Below are 15,939 nucleotides of genomic sequence, written 5' to 3'. Positions count from 1 at the left end.
TAAAACGAGAGGCTCAGCACTGTGTGTCCAGCGATCCTGATGGATAAAGGCCAGGCCTCAGACCAGGAAGGTCACCTGGTCCGGCATTGTGGCCTTCAGGATAGTCCAACGGACCATAGCTCGCTCCTGGTTGGGGAAGGGAGGGAGACATTAGCCATACTTCTCACTCCAGGGGGACTTCCTAGCTGAAGGTCAGTGAGTCCGGAACATCCCCCCCAGAGTAAATTAACTCATCGACCCTTCCTTTCACCCTGGGGCAACTGAGCTGCAACCAAGAGTCACTTTATAGAGAGGGCAAGGGAATAAAACTCAGCGAAGGATAGCAAAAATGGGAGCATGAGAGAGAGAGCGCGCACACGAGACAGAGAGAGATTGCGAGAAAGCAAGAGAGCAAGGGCGCGTGACAGAGAGGGGGGACGCACGAGAGTGTGAGCGAGAGTACAGGACAGGATAGAATGAGAGTGCAACAGTGTGTGAGAGGGAGAGAGAGAGCAAGAGTACTAGAGAACAACAGCATGTGAGAGTGTGAGAACAGCGAACAAAAGCGTGAACACATGTGAGTGAGAGAAAGAAAGAAAAAAAGAGAGAAAGATAAAGAGAGAAAGAAAGAGAGAGAGAGAGGGGAGTGTGAAAAAGTGAGAGAGGAAACCCAGGAGAGCAAGGGGGGAGCACGAGAGAGATAGAGAGAAATGGGGTGATAGAGAGAGAAGGTAAAAGAGAGAGAATGTGAATACAAGAAAGAAGGAACATTAGTGCTTCAGATTTTTTTAAAAAAGAATTGGATTAAATAGTTTAAGAACCCTCTCAGAAGCCCTGGGCAAGGTGGAGAGTGAGGGAATCAATTGCTGTTTGAAAGAGATGGGGCGGACTGAATGGGCCGAATGGCCTCCTTCTAGTCTGTACTGTTCTGGGAGAGATGTGCCTACCTCATCAGTCACCAAACAGTGTACTATCACCAGCAACAATCTGCACAGTTCAGACTCTGGTTTTCCTGGTTACATCAGAAGAAGCCTGCAGTGTATACAGTCATTTACATCTGTTCAATAAAGCAGCAAACTCCCTGCACCCTCGCCCTATCACCAGCCCCGGGTTATTTTAGGGTGTCAGAGTTACATGCAATCAATGAGGCGACCAGCCGAAATCTGCATTTTCACTTGATATCTTAATATTTTGAAGTGACAGCTATTAAGGCCTGCTCAGACCAACTGTTACAGAATAGCCCATTATGTGGTCACACACAATAGACCACTGTTAAGCTGAGAGCAGACAACTTGAAAACATGCACAGCACTGCAAGAAGTATTGCACAAACACACACACGCTCAGACATCGACAGGCTGTGACTACAGAAATAATCCAGCGAGGAACTCCCATCGCCCAAACCCCACAATCACGTATGGAACACAGAAAACAAGTGTTCCATAAAACTGCTGGCCCTGATTCCAATCTTCTACCCAACAAACGGCTTCCTCTGAACTATATCGATGGCCCAGTGGTTAGCACTGCTGCCTCACAGCACCAGGGACCTGGGTTTGATCCCAGCCTCGGGCAACTGTCTGCGTGGAGCTTGCACATTCTCCCTGTGTCTGCGTGGGTTTCCTCCAGATGCTCCAGTTTCTTCTAACTGTCCAAAGACATGCAAGTTAGGGTGGATTGGCCATGCTAAATTGCCCCACAGTGTCCAGGGATGTGTAGGCTAGGTGGATTGGATATGGGAAATGTAGAGTTACAGGGACAGGGTGGGGAGTGAGTCTGGGTGGGATACTCTTCAGAGAGTCGGTGTGGACTTGGTGGGCCGAACAGCCTGTTTCCACACTGTAGGGATTCTACGATGCCGTGCACAGAACTACACTGCCCCGATCGCCCTCGTATCAGTGTGAGAAATGCAGCCTGCTGGTCCCTCATGTTTTGCAACTGAAACCCAGATCCCACACCACGGTTCAGTCTCTCAATACAAGCCAAAAGATCAGCATAAACCATTCCGTGTGGAAATCAGAATGGCAATCCGCTGGAACATTCCCGCGTCAGAGTCAGAAGGTCAAGACTCAAAAGCCCCATCCCCACTCCCGGCCCAGTGCAGTACAGAGGGAGGGCTGCACTGCCAGAGGAGCTGTGCAAGAGGCACCACAATGCTCAGGTGATGGCTGAAGATCCCGCACACACATACAAAAATGGTGCAGGGCAACTGCTCTGCGGCTTTGGCCTAAATTTACCCCCCACCCCAACTCACATCAAGGAACATCACCCGATCAGATTATGTATTAAATTGTTAAATTTCTTCTCTCTGGGGATTAACTGTCTTTGGAACTTCAGGCCACAGAGAGAGTTGTTGCGGGGAGCCAGAATTCAATAGTGGGAATCAGGTTTGGAGGGATATGGGCAGGTTATGGCAGGTGGGACTAGATTGGGTTGGGATATCCGGTTGGCATGGATGAGTTGGCCCGAAGGGTCTGTTTCTGTGCTCTACATCTCTATGACTCTATGAAAACTTACAGAATACTGAAAGGCCTGGGTGGAGTGCACGTGGAGAAGATGCCTCCATTGGTAGCAGAGACTAGGACCTGAGGGCACTGCCTCAGAGTGAAGGGACGATCCTTTTGAGCTGACTTGGGGAGGAATTTCTTCAACCAGAGGGCGGCGAGTCTGTGGAACTCAGTGCTTTCCAAGTCATCCACTCATCCAAGTCATTGAGTGGATTTAAGACAGAGGTTCTTGATCAGTAAGGGTTACAGGGAGAATGGGGTTGAGAAACGTATCAGTCATGATTGAATGGCGGAGCAGGTCTTGATGGGCCAAATAGCCTCATTATGCCCCAATATCATACAGATATTGGGAGATGGCGGGGATGGACAACATGATATATTTGATACATTTCCTGGCAAAAGGGAAATTGCTCAGGCATCATGGAAAGACCTTTGGGAGAAATTGCTGACCATCATACAGTAGCAGGAGGGGGGGAAACGGCGTGGAGTAAGAGGCAGTTGGACTCATTGTAGCAGATGGGAAAGGGAGTATTAGTCATGCAGTAAGAATTGTGAAACACATATCTCTCCCACCCGCTCACTAGGCCACGCAGCTATGACTGAACTGATGTGAACGAACATGAACACACACACACACACACACACACACACCATTACGGTCTGATCCCTGACAGTACAAAAGCATTCAGTGCAACTACAGAGGTTTACACTGCAGAAGGCCATTCAACCCATCAAGTTTCTGCCTGATCTTTCCTACAGCAATCCAAAACACCTCACTCTTCCCCAATGTAAGCCCAAGGACAGAACAGAATGAAAACATGAGGGAGATGCAACTACACTGGCGGACCTAATGGAACTGTCACGATTACACCATTAGAGTTATCGAGATATACAGCACGGAAATCCAACTCGTCCATGCCAACCAGATATCCTAACCTAATCTAGTCCCATTTGCCAGCACCTGGCCCATATCCCTCTAAATCCTTCCTATTCATGTTCCCATCCAGATGCCTTTTAAATGGTGTAATTGTACCCTCCTCCACTACTTCCTCTGGCAGCTCATTACATACATACACACACACACCCTTCTGTGTGAAAAAGCTGACCCTTAGGTCCACCCCCCCCCCCACCCTAAACCTACACCCTCTAGTTCTGGACTCCCGCACCGCAAGGAAAAGACCTTGGCGACAAAAGCATTAAATTTACAGGAAGCATCAGGAAGACAATTTTCTTTCCGAGAACCTCAGGTCTCCTCTTCCTCCATCACCCCATGCACAGTGGACTAAATTGTAAGATCAAGGTGAAAGTAAGGACTGCAGATGCTGGAGGTCAGAGTTGAGAATGTAGTTGGTGCTGGAAAAGCACAGCAGGTCAGGCAGCATCTATGCAGCAGGAGAATTGACATTTCGGGCAAAAGCCCTTCATCAGGAATGACTCTCGACTCTAAGGGGTAAAACCAGTTGGACTGCTCATTGAGGAGAGGGTGGAAAAAGGAGGAGACCGACTTTGAGAAAAATAGTTCAAAGAAACAGAACACAACCCAGCTTAAAAAGCACTGGTTGTGAAATCCCCACATTCAGTCTCGTTAACTTGTTCATACAACCATCCCAGGACATGCAAGAATTAAATAAGATCTCAGTCCATGTGGTGAGGTATAAAACCACACATTAAATCTATCAGGAAAAAGTATTACTTCCAGAAAGCAGCAATAGCCACCACCAGTGTTCCAGCAGTCTCTTTTTCATATGTGCTCTAGCTACTTTATCCTTTTTTAACTCTTTATGGTATGCAGACATTGCTAGTGAGGCCAGATTTTGATGTCCATCTCTAATTGTCCTTAAACAGAGTGGCTTAACAGGGTTATGTCAAGAGGTCATTAAAAGTCAACCACATTGTTGTGGATCTGGAGTTATATGTAGACCAGACTGGGTAAGGATGTCTGATTCCCTTCACTAAAAGACAACAAATCAACAATAGTCACCATTGCTGACACTAACTCAGGAATTCCAATTTGATCAACTGAACTTAAATTTTTCTATCTGCCACAGTGGGAATTTAACCCATGTCCCTGAACACTAACTCCGAGAACCTAAAAGGCATCTGGATGGGTATATGAATATGAAGAGTTGAGGGATATGGGCCAAATGCTGGTAAATGAGACTGGATTAATTTAGGTTTCGAGTACAGGAGCGGGGATTGTTGATGCGGTTATACAGGGCCTTGGTGAGCCCACACCTGGAATATTGGGGGCTGGGTTGGTCTCCTTTTCTGAGGAAGGATGCTCTTGCTCTTGAGGGATTGAAGTGAAGGTTCCCCAGATTGTTCCAGGGATGGCAGGACTGATGTATGAGGAGAGATTGACTAGGATCAGATTGTTTTCGGGGGGGGGGGGGTGTGCATGCTCTCATAGAGACTCATAAAATTCTAACAGGACCGCACAGGGTAGATGCAGGAAGGATGATCCCAAAGGTGGATCTGTCCAGAACCAGGGGTCACAGTGTGAGGGTTTCACCTGGACCATTGAGGACGGAGATGAGGAGACATTTCTTCACCCAGAGAATGGTGAGCCTGTGGAATCCATTACCACAGGAAGTAGTTGATGCCAAAAAATTGAATGTATTTGAGAGGCAGCTAGATATAGCACTTGGGGGCGAATGGGATCAAAGGTTATGGGGAGAAAGCAGGATCAGGCTGCTGAGTTGGACAATAGCTGCGATTGTGATGAATGCTGGGGCAGGCTCAAAGGGCCGAAAGGCCTCCTCCTACTCCTATCTTCTATGTATCTATGATACCTGGTCTGCGTGGACGCATTGAACCAAAAGGTCTGTTTCCGTACTGTATATCACTAGGACTATGAGTCTGGACTACTACACCAGTCACATTACCACTGGGCCACAATCAATAATGTATGGTTAACACAGAATTAACAAGGGAAATTATGTTTTAGAAACAAACTTATGTTTAACAACCACTGATTGCCCAATTCAGGAATGTAAGAAAGTACTTTTTATTTTCACAGATAGCCCAGGTTTAAAATCACAATGCTGTGACTCACTCATGTACTGGAAGCAGTAGTGTTACAGTAATACCTGAAGAATTGCATCTACTCACTATGAGAATAATTACATGAATAATTCCTCTGTCATAAATCTGAGGCAGGGCTGATTAATAACAAGATGAGTTGGGATATTGAAATCACTTATAAAGGGAATCACGAAATAACTTTTACTGAAATCAAACCTTTAAAAAAAAAATAGAGCAGGATTGCAAAGAGGAGAAAGGTAGAAGTTATGCTGCAGTTATACAAAACCCTGGTTAAACCCCTCTTGGAGCACTGTGGGCAGATCTGGGCACCACACCTTAGGAAGGATAGATTGGTCTCGGAGGGAGCTCAATATAGAATGATACCTGGACTTTCAGGGTTGGGTTATGAGGAGAGATGATACAAATTAGACCTGTTTCCTCTAGAATTTAGAGGGGGTGATCTAAGGCGTGATCTAATCAAGGTTTTCAGGATATTAACAGGGAAATACAGGGTAGATTAAAAATGAACTATTTCCACTGGTTGAAGATTCTAGAACCGGGGGCATAATCTAAGAATGCTCAGGAGAGGTGTTAGAAAGCTCCTCTACATGCAAAAGAGTAGTGGAGTTTTGGAACTCTCTTCCTCAACAACAGTCAGTGATTATTTAAATTGTTAAATTTAAATCTGAGATAGGATGCTATTCTAAAATTAAATGAGAGTATATGGAGTCAACCAAGAGCTACAGGCACAAGGCAGGAATATGGAGTTCGGCCACAGATCAGCCATGATCTTACTGAATGGTGGAACAGGCTAGAGGGGTAGAATGGCCTACTCCTGTTCCTATGTTTAATTTTTCTCAAAATGAAAGCAGCTTGGAGTTAAATTAGGCAGTAGAGCTCACAATGCTGTCTTCCAATCCTACCATTCTGGAACATTCCCAATGAACTACTGTTCGAAATGAGACAACACTGTACATGCAAAGTAGTAAGATTGAAAACGATTTCACCAGACACGTCGTAGATAATCATCTTTATCGTTCCAACCCCAATCTATTTCTGTTTTTAGTTCAACAGATGTTATTTATGGCATTAGAAAAGCAAGCAACTCAGCAGCCCTTTCTTGCTTTCTCTTCCATACCCTTTAAGCCTAAGTACTTGGTTTAACTCCTTTTTGAAAACATTCAATGTTTTGACCTTGCTCATGCTTTGTGGCAGAGGATTTCACAGGCTCACCACTCTGAGTGAAGGAATTCCTCCTAATTTCCGTCCAAAATGGCCAACCCCCACACCCCTCGAGGCCAGTGGCTCGTGGGGCAAAGACAGGTCTTCGGAGATAGGCTGCACATCAGCCTTTAGGCCCAAAGCGGGAGTGGAGAAAATGGTCCTGGCCCACGGCCTCCCATTTCCACACTCCTAGCACAGACATGATCGACACATTACAGGAAGTATCTAACCACAGAGGGGATGGGGAGGAGACTTATGAGGAGCTGAGAATTGCTGTAACGCAGGAAAGATTGGAGGGTCTGAGTCGTTTCCTTTGGATATTTAACTGCAGAGAGATTTAACTGAAGCGTGTGAAATTATGTCAGGCCTGTCTGTCCGGGGTGGCGGAATGGGATCTATTTCATTTGGAGGAGAGGTTCATAATCAGGGGGCAGAGATTTGAAGTCACTAACAGGAGGATGAGTGGGAGGAGTTAGGAATTTATTTCCACTCAGAGGATGTTGGGGTTCTGAAACCCTTATCACATTGAGATCGTACATAGATGTTCATTTGAAGTTAAGTAATCTGCAAAATATGGAGGTGTGAAGCCAGATAGTTGTGTGTCAACTTGCAGGGACACAATGGGCTGAACAGCCTATGCCTTCACATTTTTTCCAAACTTCTCTGTATTTCTATCAGACACACCGTCCAAAGTAGCACAGAACTAGCCACGCCTACAGAGTCCAATGATCCAAGCTTTATCGTAATTGCAGTACATCTTGTACCACAGTCCGATCAATAGCTGACCTGAGCAGAAAAAACAACATGAACCCACACTGTGGGTCGTGAAAGATTCTGAATTTGGGTCCCTTTAGATCGACTCAAAATGATTCTACAATTAAAGTTATTCCCTAAGGTGGGTTCAACCTGTTAAGATCAAATAAAAAAAGTCTTCCTTAGCACTTGGCCGTGACAGTACATCTCCATCACAGTTTACATTCCCTATTTGGGAATGCGCGAGACTCTTTAAAAAAAAAGGTGCTGGTTAGGAAGCTGAACCGTTCAAAACCTCCAAAATGACGGGATTTTGTTACAGCTTGACATAAAATGTTTCATTTGAGATCGCGTCGAACTATTGTGCAACTAAACTTTACTGAGGAAAGCCAGAACGCTGTACAGCACCCAGAGTGCAATTAAAGAAATTCAAAAGCCGAGACTTGTTTTCTGATATTTAAAATTCCTGACCAAAGGAGGTTCACAAAATAGCACACTGACAGAAATGAGAGTTAACGGGGTGGGGGGTGGGGGTAATACAGCAACTGGTACCTTGGAAGGAAGAGAAAAACCTACAATAGTAACAATGGAATGTAAAGAAAGATGACTGCTCATTGTTAGCCATACCTGTACTCAGCCTTCACTTGATGGACAATCAGCAGACGCTTGATTTAGGAGTACACTCTCTAACTGTGCAAGTACGATGGTAAATTTGACACTGATACTTTGGAAATAACTACTGAAGAGAGGGCCAGTTTCCCGACCCTAAATTACAGCGTTAAATTCTTTCATTACTGAATGGCAATGCTCCAATTTGTTGCACTGGGTTCTTTGCAATCATCAACTCTCCACACAGTAAGATTTCCAAGAGGAACTAAAGCTAGGAGGGCCAAGCGATTCACGCACAGCCCACAGCAACGTGTGGCCTATGCATCCAGCCTGTTCACATTCAACTCTTAAACTGGTTCTTGGAGCATGCCAACTTGGTGCCAACATCCTTGCATTGTCTCTGAGGGCCCTGCACATTAGTCAAGTAAAAGTCAAGAGAGTCCTACAGCAGGGAAACAGACCCTTTTGGCCTAAACTGGTCCATGCCGACCAAAATGTCCGTCCACGCTAACCCCATTTCCCTACACTTGGCCTGTATCCTTCCAAACCTTTCCTATCAACCTATTTGTCCAAATGCCTTTTAAATGTTGTTAATATACCCTCCTCAATCACTTCCGCTGGCAGCTCATTCCATATGCGTACCACCCTCTGCGTAAAAAAAGTTGTCCATCAGGTTCCCAGTTAATCTTTTCTCCTCTAACCTTTAAACTGATGCCCCCTCGTCTTTGGTTCCTCAACCCTTGGAAAATGACTGAGTACATTCACCCTATCCATGCCTCTCATGATCTTAGACAAGAACACCCCGCCCAAGATAAGTTGCCATCCAATACCATCCCCCCACACTTCCAGGCAGTGCATTGCAGACCATAACCAGTAAAGACACCAACGGCTTGCTACAACGTAGAACTGCTCTCATTCCAACAAAAGAGATGATTGATGCTGATTTAACCCGAGGGTCAACACACCTCAGGTGAGGGGGAAGAGCTTGAGAAGCAGAGTCCTTCATGGTAACCTCAGCTGATTTGGGAACTGAACCCAGGCTGTTAGCATCACTTTGCATCGCCAATGAGCAGTCCAGCCAACTGAGCTAGCTGACCCCCAACTGTGTGAAAAAGCAGCAAGCCATCAGGATCAGCTAGAAAGCAGTGGGGTACTGGTTCCACTGAGTCAGAAGCAAGTGGCTCCAGAACATAAGACAGCAGACCATGCTCCAGTACAATTCTGAGGGAGTTCCCTTCAGTCTGTTTTTTTTTTTGCAAATTCAGCACATCTAAAGAAAGAGAACTTGAAAACTGCGGTCAGATCAAGTGCTGTCATCTCTCGCTTCTTTCAATAACCTTGAGATTGGGGTCTGGTCTATTTGCTGTGCCCATTCCCCCTCTCCTCCTGCACAGACCAAGAAGCAACACCTTTTCCAAACACTTCTAATACATTTCCTGAAAACTGCACCAATACAACTTGACTCTCACTCCCACCATCACCATCTGCAAAACCAAATGTGAGATATTAACTCCCCAATTCCATCATCCTTCAAAACTAGCATCTCTTGGAGGCAGTACAACCACATTTTCAATTCTTCTTCTTGCTGTTCTTTTAAAAAAAGCCCCTTCCTTTCATATACTTTGCACTGCATTTTTATGTAAAATGACCCTTCATGTTGGTGGGGAGCTTTCTGTGAGAGTTTACAGCGTAAAACTGATGGAGTAACGTCAAATTATGGCAGAGGTGAGACGTGAAGGTATTGATGAGCATGAAACCAGGAATGAGACCACTGGCGCTATTTTGGGGCCACCAGCACAGAATGGCTGAATTGATGTAGTGCCAAAGGAGACTATTCAGCCCATTATGTCAGCACCAGCTCCTCAAACAAGCCTCATCAGCTAGTGCTAATCTCCTGCTTTCCACCCCCCAACACTATTTCTATCCAATGAACTCTTGATCGCCTCTATTGAACCTGCCTGGAAATGTGGTGGACACAGTGCAGTCTAGGGAGAGGTCTCTTTTGAAATACAAGAGAGCTGCAGGATGCACCGTCAGAGATCCCACACAACAAGACTTGCATTTAGAAAGGAGCTTCTTTATGACCACAGCCTTAAAGTGCTTTTAGAAGCAGGGATGCTATTTTTAAGGTGTAGTCACGGTTAGGAGATGCTGTAGTCAACATGCTCACAGTACAGTGATAAAAAAGCTGTTGCCACGCTATTGGTTGCGGGGTACAGGACACTAAGCACGACCCCTAGGCTCCTCTTGTAAAAACAAAGTACCTGTGGGTGCCTTTCACTGTCAGTCTAACAGGCGGTCCCATCTAGAAACTGCCCTTCTGACAATGCAGGGTCCCCTCGGTCCTGCACTGAGATGGTAGCCAGGGGTCTGGTATTCCAATACACATCGAGCCAGAGGTGGGTGCACTACCCACTGAACCATAGCTGACAGTGTGCAGACAGAGAACAGGTTTGGTAGTTAGTTATAGGAAAGGCAAGGGGGAGTTTGGGGTGGGGAGAGAGAGAGAGAGGTAGAGAGACAGACAGGGAGAGGGAGAGAGGGGAGCAAGAGAGAGAGAGAACACGCAGATGGGTACATGGGGTTAGTGGGTTTACAATGAACATTATCAACAACTCCTGAGTGAAGTGGTCTGGTGCTGTGTGTTGTAATTTCAACACCATTTATCTCCTGGGTCCATTTCCACAAGCCCCAATGCTTTAGCGATGTTAGTCCATGTTTTCAATCACACGCTGGCCTTTCACAACATACTTTATACAAACCTCAGGATAAAACGAGGAAAAAGCAAACACACTCTTCATTTGGGTCAATCTAAACTAAAGACAACCCATCAAATGCAATGCCAGACACGACCCACTGAAATTTCTGTGTCAAATCAAGAACACATGTGAAACTGTGGCCGGACTCCACTTCCCCGAACTGAAGACTTGGGGGACGTTCAAATTCTTTTCTGTTTTCTATTTTCCAAGGTCTTCCTTTAATTCTTTCTCTGGGATCCACGTGTCAGGAGACTAGACAGTCAAGCAAGCCTCATCCTTCACTCACACATCCAAAGGAAGCAGACCACGGTCCATCCCCCATCCCACTCACTCCTTCCTCACCTGTCCTGACTCATGGGAACGTTAAATGCCAGCATCCATCAGGACTGGGAATTCAAACGGACGGACGGACACACACACACACACACACACACACACACACACACACACACACACACACACACACCAGTAAGGCCATATTCAAGGTGGTGTGTCACACTCAGCCCCAGAGCCCATTTGCTACGGCAACACAGCCTTCTACAGGCATCTAGCAGCAAGGAGCTGCAAGGAAAAGGCTCCAATACCTTTCCATAGCGACAGTTGGCTAGGAGTCTCTCCAGGTGTCACCTGCCTGCCTGTGCTGGACGGACGTGCACGTGGGCCGACGCAAAATCAATTTAGCCTCGTCACAGACCTCCGTGACCTTCAGGTGGGACTCGAACTTGGTGCTTCCGGCTCAGAGGCAGGGACACTACCCACTGTGCCACAAAACCATCCGAGGACATGGGCACCAATGATAACCCATGTCGCATTTACCATTCAAACATGGTCAGCCCTGCCTGACTACCCTCCACAAAATAGCGAGAATTGAATTCAGCGATGAAAATACCTCAAGCTGATTCTATGGTAACTTGTCAGCAAATATTTATTGGGGGGGGGGGGGGAGTCACGATGTGAGGGGTAAAAGGCTCATTTCAAAGTAGAATATGCCCTGAGTGTTAGACACAAAATTATTATAAATTACACAAGTTAATTGACTTTTTTCCCTCTGAATTACAAAGGGCAACACTGCATAAGGCCTCTTTTTTTAAAAAAAAATTAACAACTATTTGTTGAAGGAAACCTTGTCCCAGCAGATTTCGCCGACAGTGACTCAAAGCTGATAGTTCCATTTCATTGGCACATGTCCTACAAAATCTCTACATCCCAAATCTTACCACACAAAAAGCCAATGCTTTTGTTTGCGGTACTGCGTCAGGATGTGCAGCCTGGATGGCCTTATCTACAAATTACCTGGTCCCTGGCTTTTACCGCAGTTCAACGGGGTTCTCTTGACCACCACGGCCTGAAAAACCTTTGATTTGGATCTATATTTTAATTTACAGAAATGACCGCAGCAAAAAGATGCACTAATGAGTGCATCCCACCTAGACCAGAACAAGACACTGCATACAGCAACTGCAACATTCAAATCACCACCAAACGTTTGTCTCCTGCAATTATAGCTACAAGAAAAATGACTTCGGTACACCAGTCAGATGAAACTTCGTAAGGGGCACATATAGCACAAAGGAACAGGAATATAAGGAGAAAATCACGCTGTCAGCATTTTACAATGCATCACAAAAGCTAAATTTGGAAAATACAAAGATGACTAACTAAAGTCCAGTTAGTCATTTTTTTTTGCATTTAATCAGTGGATTGAATGTGATAAACATCACTTCTGAAAGGACTTGGGTGTCTTTAATATGTAACCATATATTCTTTAAAAGATTGCCACATTCCTGCAAGTACCAACATTTCATAATTTAGTTACAATCGTGCACCCACCAAGTGTTGCTCATTAGGAGAATCAGTCCCGTTCAGGAATTTAACCCATTTTGGTGCAGATTACTCCGAACATTAGCAATTTCCTTTGTTTAAGTGGGTTTGCAGCTCCTGACCACCAACTGGACAGCCTCAGCTCACATGACAGTGCAGCACAGGAACAGGACCTAACATGTCTGTGCCCACTAAGATGCCATTCTAAACTAATCCGATGTGTCTGCACCCCTCCATTCCCTGCTTTTAACATGTGTCTGTCTAAATGTCTCTTAAATGCTGCTATTGTGTCTGCTTCCACCACCCTCCTGGGCACTGTGTTCCAGGCAACTACCACCCTCTGTGTAAAAAAATCTTACCTCACACACATTTCCTTTAAACTTTTCCCCCTCTCACCTTAAACCTATGACCTCGAATATTTGACATTTCCACCCTGGGTAAAAGACCCGGACTCTCTGATCTATCCTTGTCGCTCAGATAATTATATACTTGGATCAGATTGCTCCTCAGCCTCCAATATTCTAGCAACAACAATCCAAGTTTGTCCAACCTCTCCTTATAGCTAATACACTCCAATCCAGGATAACAAACCTAATTTTCACCCTCTCCAAAGCCTCTACAGCTTTCCTATAGTGCATCAGCCGGAACATCACTGTTGGGTATTGCTGTGGAAACAATTATATTGGGAAGCAGATGGGAAATGAAAGCAGAAAGTGCTGGTGAAATTCAGCAGGTCAAGCAGCATCCATGGAGAGAGGTACAGAGTTCATGTTTCAACTCCTCGATAGAACTCAGAACTCTTAATGGACTGGAAAAATTACCTCCTTTTTCTCCCTGCAAATGCTGCCGTCTCACTGAGTTACTCAAGCACTTTCTGTTTTCCTAGAAACACATGATGAAAAGTAGGCCATTCAGCCCTTCAAACCTGCCCTGCCAATCATAATGATCACAGCTGGTCATCCAACTCAGTCCCCTGTTCCCACTTTTGCCGCATACCCTTCGATCCCCTTACCCCAAGATCTCTATCCAATTTCTTCTATGAAAACATTCAATGTTTTGGCCTTAACTGCTTTCTGTGGCAGAGAATTTTCACCTTTAATTGGTACGGTTGTCTCAGATCGGTCTGTCCAAGCAGACTTCCCCCACACATTTGGGGAATAAGGGAGCAATCGACTGACAACTCAGCAGAGAACATCAGCAAGGGGCGAAATATCAGATAAGAAGGCACAGTGCACTTTTATTAACTTTCCAGAAGATCTTCAGGCTGTGGAATTCTCTTCCACAGGCAGCAGCGGAGGTTCGGTCATTGAATTCAAGGCTATAGGAGACAGACTTCTGATGGACAAGGGTGTCAAGGTTAACTGGAGGGCTGGCACAGAAAAGTGGAATTAATGTCATGTCCCACCAGCTATGAGCTTATTGATTAGTAGAAGCTGAATAGTCTATTCCCGCCCTTATTTCTTGTATGCTTCTGTGCAATCCCTATAGTTTATATAGCACAGCAAACAGAGTGGAGAAAATAAGGTTAAAAAACGAGGCTGAACATCCTCAAAGTCAAGTGTACATTATAAATATAAGACTCTATAATCACCAGTCTTTAACGAATTGCATTTTTGCATCATCTAGCAACAGCATGCAACCATAGCTGACGGATAACAAACTCTGACAGAAATTTAACGAGAATTTTATTGCTTTCATCACAGAGAAGAGTATGTTAAATTCTACAAGGTTGTGAAGGGTTCACTTTCTTAGAAGCTGCATGGTATTTACGAACATGACATCAATGATTAATAAACCTACTAAACTTGTGCTGCCATTTGTTTCAGGTTTTATACCAAGATGGATAGAGGCCCCTTCCACAAAGACCAGGGCTATAACCATGGTTTAATTCTGTAGCTTATTTCTCCACCAACCAGTCACTTAGTTCCTCACCTGTGTCAACGTACTAAAAGTGATTTTGGTTGGAAGAGTTTTGGAAGGAGCCTGGGATTTTTGAGAACTGGACCACCCGACCCAAGCTACCAAAACAAAGGCGGCCACACTCAGCAACAGATCAAACAATTTAAAATGTGGTGGAGATGGGTGTTCTGTGGGACAAGAGAGCTGAGGAAATATCAAGACACACGGATGGGCAGTTCTGGGTGGAAGGTTTGCCATGCGTCCAAATTTGGAGTTGTTTGCACTTTTGTTTTTAAAGCAACGAAACCTCTGTTTGTCAAGGGCATCGCATGCAAGAAAAAATAAAAATCACACCATTCTCCAAATACAACACACAAGTTTTTCTTTTGCCCCATCCTGAACCTCCAAGCAAGTCATCACTACAAGAATTGACTGAAAAAAGGCAACTTTGGGAAACACAATCAACTTAAATGCAGTCCATTTTAAAACACAATTCCCCCAGTGGCCGGGTACACTGATACTGGAACGCAAGACTTAATTTCTCCCCCCACAACAGAATTATCCACAAATTACTTTCAAAGAGTTTTGTTTTTAAAAACTAATCTTCACTCTGGCAGATCACAGTCCATCCTTTTTGATATTTGCAAACAACCAATTAGGTCCGATAACAGAATTCAAAAAGATTATTCTCACACCCAAAAACATTTAAACAGCAGAAATAGCTAGGTGCAAAACACACAAACAAACACACTGCATAAAACCATTGTATGAATACACAGCTTCCCTTTGCTAATACCCTTGTAAATAAAACCAGCTTGCTGCCTTTTTAAAAATAAAAGAGGGCAGCTCTAGATCTCTCAGAGAGAAACAGCAAACAAAACTAATCCATCGCATGCTGCTGTTTAACTCAGGTGAGATGCCTATTTAGAGAGTGCTTTAAGCAAGATCTGTTGTGGCAACCGCATTTGGATGGTGTGTGTGAGAGAGAGAGAAGGGGGAAGGGAGAGGACAAATTGATGGAGTTTTCTTTAAAAAGCAGGCCAAGCAAGATGCAACTTCACAAATCTGCAAGTAACATTTGTTGAGACAACAACAAAACCACAAACAAGTCCCAATTTTCTCGGTGAAATGTTTGATGCATTACAGCAAGCATACAGATATATATATATATGTGTGTGTGTATTCTCTTAACAACGACACTGGTTAAAAGAACACTTGTACACAAGGGGCTGTACTGGTGCTTGGCTGAGATCGTGTAGAATTTCGTAATGGAATGTGAATTGTTCATCCGGATCTGGGCTCATTCTGTCTCAGTCGAACACAGTGAAAATATGCTGACCCACAGGATAAAATTACTGAAACCTCTCT

At 44.8% G+C, this 15,939-nt stretch overlaps 1 protein-coding gene across 5 annotated transcripts in view; it reads right to left on the bottom strand.

Annotated features, from left to right (window-relative positions):
* Nucleotides 1–15,939, bottom strand: part of rreb1a (ras responsive element binding protein 1a) — a 220,994-nt gene that overhangs the window by 204,033 nt on the left and 1,022 nt on the right. The gene's annotated exons all lie outside the window — the stretch shown is intronic.

This window comes from Chiloscyllium plagiosum, chromosome 29 (assembly GCF_004010195.1).
Source record: "Chiloscyllium plagiosum isolate BGI_BamShark_2017 chromosome 29, ASM401019v2, whole genome shotgun sequence".
Taxonomy (NCBI): domain Eukaryota; kingdom Metazoa; phylum Chordata; class Chondrichthyes; order Orectolobiformes; family Hemiscylliidae; genus Chiloscyllium; species Chiloscyllium plagiosum.
This window is presented reverse-complemented; position numbering and strand designations above follow the sequence as displayed.